General features: G+C 50.2%; 1 pseudogene; it reads left to right on the top strand.

The window, feature by feature from the left end:
- The first annotated feature begins 767 nt into the window (after window positions 1-767).
- Window positions 768-10,733, top strand: LOC140282319 (alpha-tectorin-like; annotated as a pseudogene).
- The last annotated feature ends 501 nt before the right edge of the window (window positions 10,734-11,234 follow it).

The following is an 11,234-nucleotide window of genomic DNA, read 5'->3' as shown; positions in this document are numbered from 1 at the left end:
AGGAGGATCAGATCTCTGATTCACAGACTGTAGGAGGATCAGATCTCTGATTCACAGACTGTAGGAGGATCAGATCTCTGATTCACAGACTGTAGGAGGATCATATCTCTGATTTACAGACTGTAGGAGGATCAGATCTCTGATTTACAGACTGTAGGAGGATCAGATCTCTGATTTACAGACTGTAGGAGGATCAGATCTCTGATTTACAGACTGTAGGAGGATCAGATCTCTGATTTACAGACTGTAGGAGGATCTCTGCCTCTCTGCTGATTCACAGACTATTACAGACTCGCCGTTTTTAGGTCACACTTCAGATGTTTTTGGGGTAACTTGAACATCTGTGTGATTATTGTCCTGATATTCTGATATTCTACATGTGCTGCCTTCACGCTTTCTGACAGTGGAGCATCGGGCTTTACCTGAAACGGTGTGACTCTTCTTCTGTTGTTTATTAAATGATGAGCCACAAACACATCGGCTCATCTCAGAGGTTAACGTCTGCTTAAAGAAAGCCTGAAAATCAAAACATTCACAGCTTTGGTGAGTTTTAAATCGCTTTCAGATCTATTTCTACATTATTTATTGGCAACAACTCGTTGTTGTTGTCCTAGTTTCGTCCAAATTACTGTGCCGGGCGTAGACGCCGCCGTGCCATTTGAAGCGTGTTTGAGCTCCGCCCCGTCAGTGCAGCGCTGATGTCATCATTACTGACTCTGACTTTCTGTCCAATCAAACATTTCCACCTGTGTCCTCCAGCCTCCAGCATGCTCCGCCCCCTGCTCTACCTGTCTGCCCTCGTCACTCTGGCAGGTGAGTTCACACCCATCAGTGTCCCGAAAGACCAGAACCAAGCCCTCGCTGTCTGATGATGTCACAGCAGAAGACCTATCGTCCCTCAGCTCACACGTCTCCGTGTCCTCAGGTGCTCGGCAGACGTTTACGGCTTCCTCAGAGTTCGACATCAGCTCGTGTCCCGTCACATTTTATGGACAGGAGTATGAACAAGTCTATGTGAGTCAGATGAGATCTGCTTGGTCTCCACAGTGTGAGCTCTGAGAGGCCGAAGCTGTTGTTTGACTCGCCGTCTTTGGTCTGAACAGGTGAACTTCACCGGGGAAAACTTTGTGGTTTGTTTCACTCATTTCTCCAACGCTGAACCCCAGAACGACTGCCTGGTGGGGACTCCACCCGACTCAGAGAAGGCCGGATTTGAGATATTTCCACGTTTAGCCATCCTGGAAAAGCTCGTCCTGAACAACGTGCCGACCATCGGGACCAGAATGGAGTGCTTTGTTGGACTTTCTTTGGAACAGAACGGGGCCTATGTGAGTACAGTGAAATACAACCAAGTTATCCTCACAAACAGAAAACAGTTTAATTACTGTCACTTCTCTAAAATGGAGGTCCGAACACTCTTCACAGGCAACCTTGGCTCTGATCAAGTTTGGGACGCAGTCAGCCGTGTACGTTTACTCTCCTGGTGTCGGCACAGTGGTGAGTGATGATGGGACACTTTGACCTGTTAGAAAAGGACAGCAAGTTAAAAGTGACGGTTATCGGGAAATAAAGGATGATGTGGAGGCCAGAATCGGCTGATCTGCAGCCATAATTCAGATTATTATGACTATGATAAGATAAGATGGAGGGGAGTTTAAAGGAGGCCCAGTTAGGTGCATGATGAGGTTATAACTTTACATTTTCTGTGATGTGAGAGTTTATTAGAGCAAACAGATCAACATTTAGTGTGACTTCATCAGAGACTTTCTGCCTGCGCACTAAACTGAGTAGACAGACACTTTGTGTTTATAGGTAATCGCACTTCCTCAGGGTTCAGTTACACGCTCTAAATATACCACCATATAGTTCTGAGTTAGACCAGAATATCCAGTGGATCATATCCCTCCTTCCTGAGGTCTCTAGGTCTGAGGTGTAAAGCTTTCAATAGTTTCACCTCAGATCTTCTGCTATGTTTAGGTTTAGGGATCATATCCCTCCTTCCTGAGGTCTCTAGGTCTGAGGTGTAAAGCTTTAAATGGTTTCACCTCAGATCTTCTGCTACGTTTAGGTTTAGGGATCATATCCCTCCTTTCTGAGGTCTCTAGGTCTGAGGTGTAAAGCTTTAAATGGTTTCACCTCAGATCTTCTGCTACGTTTAGGTTTAGGGATCATATCCCTCCTTCCTGAGGTCTCTACACTGGCTTCCTGTCCATCAGACCATTGGTTTTAAACTGCTGCCGTTAGACTTTAAAGCTTTAAATGGTTTCACCTCAGATCTTCTGCTACGTTTAGGTTTAGGGATCATATCATATCCCTTCTTTCTGAGGTCTCTACACTGGCTTCCTGTCCACAGACCGTTGGTTTTAAACTGCTGCCGTTAGACTTTAAAGCTTTAAATGGTTTCACCTCAGATCTTCTGCTACGTTTAGGTTTAGGGATCATATCCCTCCTTTCTGAGGTCTCTAGGTCTGAGGTGTAAAGCTTTGAATGGTTTCACCTCAGATCTTCTGCTATGTTTAGGTTTAGGGATCATATCCCTCCTTTCTGAGGTCTCTACACTGGCTTCCTGTCCATCAGACCGTTGGTTTTAAACTGCTGCCGTTAGACTTTAAAGCTTTAAATCGTTTCACCTCAGATCTTCTGCTACGTTTAGGTTTAGGGATCATATCCCTCCATCCATAGAAAATGAATGAATGCTGTAAATCACATTTTCTGTTTAATCCTGACTTTGTAGAATTGAAATCCATGTTCACAACAATAAAATACACATATGAGCTTTAAATTAAACTAACCCTAAACCTCCATTTCTTTCTCTTTTTCCTCCAACTTGTATGTTTAATATAACATAAGAGCTAAAACAACATCTTCTCTGAGCTGAAATCAGGTGTCTTTGGGTTTTTAAGGTGGTTGATGTTCAGGTCGACGGCAACTCTGTCGACTCGCTGAGCGTCACAAACACTCCTGAAAAGAAAGAAAGTCGCGGATACTTGGATATCAGCGGATGCAGACATTCAGGTTGGTTTTATTTGTGCTTTTGGTTAAAACAGTGAGTGACGTGTGTTCTTAACCTTCCTTCCCTTCTCAGGTGTTCTGTATAAGCCTGGTTCAGAGGTAAATTCCCCAGAAACCTGCCTGTTTCTTACCTGTGATGATACCGCGGTCCTCCGGTACTCTGCCTGTGGTCCCCTGGAGCGTTGTCAAGGCAACGGCAGGTAAACATGCTCACAACAGAAACTCGTTAAAGCAGTTTAGTGAAGTTATTTGTCCGTAAACAAGAAGCTTTGAACGTGTACAGCAGCAGGAAGAGTTAAGTTTATGTCAGGTGTGACCTGCTGTGACCTGATCTGACCTGATCTGACCTGATCCGACCTGATCTGACCTGCTGTGACCTGATCCGACCTGATCTGACCTGATCCGACCTGATCTGACCTGCTGTGACCTGATCCGACCCGATCCGACCTGATGGAGCTCAGATGGCAGCAGACCAGTGACACACTGAGGCTGATTGCATCATCAGGATCATGGTTTGGGTTTAACCTTTGTGGTTGTTTGGGAACCTCTCTGCCTCCACCAGCTGCATCCCTGGAACCTCGTTCAAACCCACACTGGGGACCACATTGGGCGCCATGGTGGACACCCCTCAGGAAGTCCTGTTGGAGCCCGTATCGGTCTGCACCTGCACTGTGATTGGCCCCGCCATCATCGACATCCACGGCCATGTGAACTTTGTTGGGGATAGGTGTGCGTACTCGATGCTGTCATCTCCATCCGTCCCTGACTTCCACATGTTGGCCAACTTCCAGGAGCGGCGTCGTAAAGACGTGAGCTTCCTGGACAGCGTGACGATTCAACTGGACGGACCAGGTGTTCACATTCACCTGGAACAAGGCAGAAGAGTCCGGGTGAGGTGCCTGCAGCCACAGTTGTATCAGAACAGAGTTTAATGTCAGGGCTTATTTTTGTGTGACTGCTGTTCCTCTTGCTGTTCCTCTTGCTGTTCCTCTCACTGTTCCTCTTGCTGTTCCTCTTGCTGTTCCTCTTGGTGTTCCTCTTGACGTTCCTCTTGCTTTTCCTCTTGCTGTTCCTCTTGCTGTTCCTCTCGCTGTTCCTCTTGGTGTTCCTCTTGCTGTTCCTCTCGCTGTTCCTCTTGCTGTTCCTCTTGCTGTTCCTCTTGGTGTTCCTCTTGGTGTTCCTCTTGCTGTTCCTCTTGGTGTTCCTGTTGCTGTTCCTCTCGCTGTTCCTCTTGGTGTTCTTCTTGCTGTTCCTCTTGCTGTTCCTCTTGCTGTTCCTCTTGCTGTTCCTCTTGGTGTTCCTCTTGACGTTCCTCTTGCTGTTCCTCTTGCTGTTCCTCTTGGTGTTCCTCTTGCTGTTCCTCTCGCTGTTCCTCTTGACGTTCCTCTTGCTGTTCATCTTGGTGTTCCTCTGGCTGTTCCTCTAGGTGTTCCTCTTGCTTTTCCTCTTGCTGTTCCTCTTGGTGTTCTTCTTGCTGTTCCTCTCGCTGTTCCTCTTGGTGTTCCTCTTGCTGTTCCTCTTGCTGTTCCTCTTGGTGTTCTTCTTGCTGTTCCTCTTGCTTTTCCTCTTGCTGTTCCTCTTGCTGTTCCTCTCGCTGTTCCTCTCGCTGTTCCTCTCGCTGTTCCTCTCGCTGTTCCTCTCGCTGTTCCTCTCGGTTTTCTTCTTGCTGTTCCTCTTGCTGTTCCTCTTGGTGTTCCTCTTGCTGTTCCTCTTGGTGTTCCTCTCGCTGTTCCTCTCGCTGTTCCTCTTGGTGTTCCTCTGGCTGTTCCTCTTGGTGTTCCTCTTGGTGTTCCTGTTGCTGTTCCTCTTGCTGTTCCTCTTGCTGTTCCTCTTGCTGTTCCTCTTGGTGTTCTTCTTGCTGTTCCTCTTGCTTTTCCTCTTGCTGTTCCTCTCGCTGTTCCTCTTGGTGTTCTTCTTGCTGTTCCTCTTGCTTTTCCTCTTGCTGTTCCTCTCGCTGTTCCTCTTGGTGTTCCTCTCGCTGTTCCTCTCGCTGTTCCTCTTGGTGTTGCTCTTGGTGTTCCTCTTGGTGTTCCTCTTGCTGTTCCTCTTGGTGTTCCTGTTCCTGTTCCTCTCGCTGTTCCTCTTGGTGTTCCTCTTGCTGTTCCTCTTGGTGTTCCTCTTGCTGTTCCTCTTGCTGTTCCTCTTGGTGTTCCTGTTGCTGTTCCTGTTGCTGTTCCTCTCGCTGTTCCTCTTGGTGTTCCTCTCGCTGTTCCTCTCGCTGTTCCTCTTGGTGTTCCTCTTGCTGTTCCTCTTGCTGTTCCTCTCGCTGTTCCTCTCGCTGTTCCTCTCGCTGTTCCTCTCGCTGTTCCTCTCGGTTTTCTTCTTGCTGTTCCTCTTGCTGTTCCTCTTGGTGTTCCTCTTGCTGTTCCTCTTGCTGTTCCTCTTGCTGTTCCTCTTGGTGTTCCTCTTGGTGTTCCTCTTGCTGTTCCTCTTGCTGTTCCTCTTGCTGTTCCTCTTGGTGTTCCTCTTGGTGTTCTTCTTGCTGTTCCTCTTGCTGTTCCTCTTGCTGTTCCTCTTGGTGTTCCTGTTGCTGTTCCTCTTGCTGTTCCTCTCGCTGTTCCTCTTGCTGTTCCTCTTGGTGTTCCTCTTGGTGTTCTTCTTGCTGTTCCTCTTGCTGTTCCTCTCGGTGTTCTTCTTGCTGTTCCTCTTGCTGTTCCTCTTGCTGTTCCTCTCGGTGTTCTTCTTGCTGTTCCTCTTGGTGTTCCTCTCGGTGTTCTTCTTGCTGTTCCTCTTGCTGTTCCTCTTGCTGTTCCTCTCGGTGTTCTTCTTGCTGTTCCTCTTGCTGTTCCTCTCGGTGTTCTTCTTGCTGTTCCTCTGGCTGTTCCTCTTGGTGTTCCTCTTGGTGTTCCTGTTGCTGTTCCTGTTGCTGTTCCTCTCGCTGTTCCTCTTGGTGTTCCTCTTGGTGTTCCTCTGGCTGTTCCTCTTGGTGTTCCTCTTGGTGTTCCTCTTGCTGTTCCTCTTGGTGTTCCTGTTCCTGTTCCTCTCGCTGTTCCTCTTGGTGTTCCTCTTGCTGTTCCTCTTGGTGTTCCTCTTGCTGTTCCTCTTGGTGTTCCTCTTGGTGTTCCTGTTGCTGTTCCTCTCGCTGTTCCTCTTGGTGTTCCTCTCGCTGTTCCTCTCGCTGTTCCTCTTGGTGTTCCTCTTGCTGTTCCTCTTGGTGTTCCTCTTGGTGTTCCTGTTGCTGTTCCTCTCGCTGTTCCTCTTGGTGTTCCTCTCGCTGTTCCTCTCGCTGTTCCTCTTGCTGTTCCTCTGGCTGTTCCTCTCGCTGTTCCTGTTGCTGTTCCTCTTGCTGTTCCTCTCGCTGTTCCTCTTGGTGTTCCTCTCGCTGTTCCTCTCGCTGTTCCTCTCGGTTTTCTTCTTGCTGTTCCTCTTGCTGTTCCTCTTGACGTTCCTCTTGGTGTTCCTCTTGGTGTTCCTCTTGCTGTTCCTCTTGGTGTTCTTCTTGCTGTTCCTCTTGGTGTTCCTCTCGGTGTTCTTCTTGCTGTTCCTCTTGCTGTTCCTCTTGCTGTTCCTCTCGGTGTTCTTCTTGCTGTTCCTCTTGCTGTTCCTCTTGCTGTTCCTCTTGGTGTTCCTCTTGCTGTTCCTCTTGCTGTTCCTCTTGCTGTTCCTCTCGGTGTTCTTCTTGCTGTTCCTCTTGCTGTTTCTCTTGGTGTTCCTCTTGGTGTTCCTCTTGGTGTTCCTCTTGCTGTTCCTCTTGCTGTTCCTCTCGGTGTTCTTCTTGCTGTTCCTCTTGCTGTTCCTCTTGCTGTTCCTCTTGGTGTTCCTCTTGGTGTTCCTCTTGGTGTTCTTCTTGCTGTTCCTCTTGCTGTTCCTCTTGCTGTTCCTCTTGGTGTTCCTCTTGCTGTTCCTCTTGCTGTTCCTCTTGCTGTTCCTCTTGCTGTTCCTCTTGCTGTTCCTCTTGGTGTTCCTCTTGACGTTCCTCTTGCTGTTCCTCTTGCTGTTCCTGTTGCTGTTCGTCTCGCTGTTCCTCTTGGTGTTCCTCTTGGTGTTCCTCTTGCTGTTCCTCTTGCTGTTCCTCTTGGTGTTCCTCTCGCTGTTCCTCTTGCTGTTCCTCTTGGTGTTCCTCTTGCTGTTCCTCTCGCTGTTCCTCTTGACGTTCCTCTTGCTGTTCCTCTTGCTGTTCATCTTGGTGTTCCTCTTGCTGTTCCTCTTGCTGTTCCTGTTGCTGTTCGTCTCGCTGTTCCTCTTGGTGTTCTTCTTGCTGTTCCTCTTGCTTTTCCTCTTGCTGTTCCTCTCGCTGTTCCTCTTGCTGTTCCTCTCGCTGTTCCTCTTGGTGTTCCTCTTGCTGTTCCTCTTGCTGTTCCTCTCGGTGTTCTTCTTGCTGTTCCTCTTGCTGTTTCTCTTGGTGTTCCTCTTGGTGTTCCTCTTGCTGTTCCTCTTGCTGTTCCTCTCGGTGTTCTTCTTGCTGTTCCTCTTGCTGTTCCTCTTGCTGTTCCTCTTGGTGTTCCTCTTGGTGTTCCTCTTGGTGTTCTTCTTGCTGTTCCTCTTGCTGTTCCTCTTGCTGTTCCTCTTGGTGTTCCTCTTGCTGTTCCTCTTGCTGTTCCTCTTGCTGTTCCTCTTGCTGTTCCTCTTGGTGTTCCTCTTGACGTTCCTCTTGCTGTTCCTCTTGCTGTTCCTGTTGCTGTTCGTCTCGCTGTTCCTCTTGCTGTTCCTCTTGCTGTTCCTCTTGCTGTTCCTCTTGGTGTTCCTCTTGCTGTTCCTCTCGCTGTTCCTCTTGACGTTCCTCTTGCTGTTCCTCTTGCTGTTCATCTTGGTGTTCCTCTTGCTGTTCCTCTTGCTGTTCCTGTTGCTGTTCGTCTCGCTGTTCCTCTTGCTGTTCCTCTTGCTGTTCCTCTTGGTGTTCCTCTTGCTGTTCCTCTTGCTGTTCCTCTTGCTGTTCCTCTTGCTGTTCCTCTTGGTGTTCCTCTTGACGTTCCTCTTGCTGTTCCTCTTGCTGTTCCTGTTGCTGTTCGTCTCGCTGTTCCTCTAGGTGTTCCTCTTGACGTTCCTCTTGCTGTTCCTCTCGCTGTTCCTCTCGCTGTTCCTCTTGCTGTTCCTCTTGCTGTTCCTCTTGCTGTTCCTCTTGCTGTTCCTCTTGCTGTTCCTCTTAATGTTCCTCTTGCTGTTCCTCTTGCTGTTCCTCTCATTGTTCCACTTGCTGTTCCACTTGCTGTTCCTCTTAATGTTCCACTTGCTGTTCCTCTTGACGTTCCTCTTGCTGTTCCTCTCGCTGTTCCTCTTGGTGTTCCTCTTGGTGTTCCTCTTGGTGTTCCTCTTGGTGTTCCTCTTGCTGTTCCTCTTGCTGTTCCTCTTGCTGTTCCTCTTGCTGTTCCTCTTGCTGTTCCTCTCACTGTTCCACTTGCTGTTCCTCTTGCTGTTCCTCTTAATGTTCCTCTTGCTGTTCCTCTTAATGTTCCTCTTGCTGTTCCTCTTGCTGTTCCTCTCACTGTTCCACTTGCTGTTCCACTTGCTGTTCCTCTTAATGTTCCACTTGCTGTTCCTCTTAATGTTCCTCTTGCTGTTCCTCTTGACGTTCCTCTGTGATGCAGGTGAATGAGTCGACGCTGATACTCAACAGCTCTGCTCAGCTTGTTCATGGTGTGGAACTCTCTCAGGATCAGACCGGACTCAGAGCCAAGCTGTCGCTCACCAACCTCACCGCCTCTGTCTTCTTTGATGGCAACATGGTACAGATCCACCTGGAAGGTAAAGTAAATACGTTGCTGCCTTCAGGTCACGTTCACCTGGTCTGACTGCGGATCGAACTCTAATTCCCACCTGAACCTGTCCAGGACCGGCTGCTTCGTCTCTTCGGGGTCTGTGTGGAAACTCCAGCGGGTCTTTGGGTGAGCTGAGGCTGTCCGAGTTCAGCTCCACCAGGTAAGACCCCTCAGTGCTGCTGCTGTGATGTCAGAGAAGGTCAGGGCTGACCCTGTGTTGTGTCGCCCCCTAGCTGTGAGGCGCAGCACAGCGACGCCGCTGACAGCACGATCAACTGCACCAGGATGAGCAGACGGTGAGCAGACCTCTGCCTGTGTTACCGCTGCCATTAGCACGGATCATCAGTGCATTTTCTCCCTGTGTGCACCAGCTGCCGCCTCCTGGAGGGGGCGCCCTTCTCCTCCTGCAGCGTTGACCCGGAGCCCTACATCACCGCCTGCAGCCACACTTTGTGCAGATATCCTGCGCTGGACGGCCTGAGCTGTCAGTTCCTGGAGGCCTACAGCAGAGCCTGCAGCCTGCACAGCGCCCCCCCGGAGGGCTGGAGGTCCAAGGCTGAGTGCTGTAGGCCCTGCTTCACTCGCCATCTTATTCCAGAGAGCTGAGATGTGTCAGAATGACATGTCTGTGTTTCACTGCAGCCTCCGAGGCCCTCTGCCAGAGTACGACCTGCAGCGCTCATGAGTTCTGCGGACAGGAAGCAGCCGGCGGTGAAGCTCGCTGCTTCTGTCGGGCGCTTTATGCCTCCACGCACACCGGGGCCCACTCTTTGGGTACGACAGCAGTTACAACATGAAGCTTTCCCTCCAGCATCTGCTGTGACTTCCTGTTTCTTTTCAGTCTGCCGGCGGAACTCTGCTTCTCTCACGCTGGCTGTTTGTCTGCTGGAGGACAAAGGCGTCGCCTACACCGACTTACACCTGCAGGACCGCGCCTGCCGGGGTCAGCTGGACGAGCCGACCCACACCGTGGCTTTCAGCTTCAGCAGCAGCAGCTGCGGGACGCACACCACGGTGGGTCGGCCCCTCCAGCTTTATCTCGCTGGGATCGTTCTGATTAATCTGAATGTGCAACTCTTCAGACCAACAGCACCCACATAATCCACAAGAACGCCCTCATGGTCCAGACCAGCTCCTCCGACCACGACCGGGTCTTCATGGACTTCTCCTGCGTCTACGATCGGGATGACAGCGAGACCGTGATGATCAGAAACAGGTGGGGGGGGCAGCTCTTGCTGCTCTGAGGTTTCCAGTCAAACGCTGACGGTGGATCTGTTCTGCAGCTCTGTTATCCACGTGGTCACATCTGGAGTTTGGGACTACACTCTGACCCTGAAGGCCTTCCTCGACGCTGAGCGCACACAAGCTGTGGAGTCCGACACCGAGGTGCGGCTGAACCAGAGGGTCTGGGTGGAACTGGACGCCGACGGGCTGGACGGAGACACGGTCGCCGTGGTGATGGACTCCTGCTGGGCGACCGAGGAGGCATCGCAGGACGGAAGTAGGAGATACGACCTGATCAGGAACGGGTGAGATGTGCTCAGAGCTGCTGCTCAGGGCTGCTGCTCAGAGCTGCTGCTCAGAGCTGCTCCTCAGGGCTGCTGCTCAGGGCTGCTGCTCAGAGCTGCTGCTCAGAGCTGCTGCTCAGGGCTGCTGCTCAGAGCTGCTGCTCAGAGCTGCTCGGAGCTGCTCATTCATCTGCTGGACTGCTGTTGGACGTGTTTTCCTCTGTGAACAGCTGCCCAAACCCTGGAGACGCGGCGGTGAAGGTGGAGGGAAACGGCCTGGGAACCTCCAACTTCTTCTCCTTCGACATGTTTGAGTTCTCCGAGAGCTCCGAGGACATTTACCTGCACTGCAAACTGCTGCTGTGTTTCAAACAGGAGGACAGCTGCGTCCCGGTAAGCTTCAGACGCCAAGCAGCTCAGAAAGAAAGGCACAGAGAAAAGATTTCTGTCAGACTGCTGAATGCAAAGCGTTTAGAGTCAGCAACAAGCTCATTTTTCTTATTCCATCCAGTTCTGAAGTAAAGCTGAATGAGTGGAAGTGGTAACATTTCCCTTTAGAGCCTCATGTGGCATCAAACAGCTGCATCCTATAATAATATAGATATAATATATATATAAGAATAAAGAAAGGACTGAAGGGTTAAACTTTAAATTCTGCTCTCTTTAGAGGCTGAGAAATGAAAGGTTTTGGTGTTAAATATGTACAGAAACTGTGTTTTAGGGCTTCTCCTGCAGTACGATGTGACTGATTAAAGCTCAGCATGGACTCATCTGGCCTCTCTGACCCGTTCAGCAGTGCAACAAAGCTGGGAGACGCAGGTCTGTGGGGTCCAGACATGAAGCTGGAACCTTCCTCAGCTTGAGATGGACCAACCAGGTGAGACCTGTGTGTTTATGATGGGATGGTCTCCAGAGGTGTTACAGCAGCACTCACCCTTCTGATGTCCTCTCAGGTGGTTTCCACGGTGACGCAGACTGACTGACGGCGGCTGTGTGGCAGCTGGAGGAAGCAGATGTT

This window comes from Leuresthes tenuis, unplaced genomic scaffold (genome assembly GCF_036924035.1).
Source record: "Leuresthes tenuis unplaced genomic scaffold, fLeuTen1.0.hap1 SCAF_22, whole genome shotgun sequence".
Classification (NCBI taxonomy): Eukaryota; Metazoa; Chordata; class Actinopteri; order Atheriniformes; family Atherinopsidae; genus Leuresthes; species Leuresthes tenuis.
The sequence above is the reverse complement of the archived record's forward strand: the minus strand, read 5'-3'. Positions and strand labels throughout refer to the sequence as shown.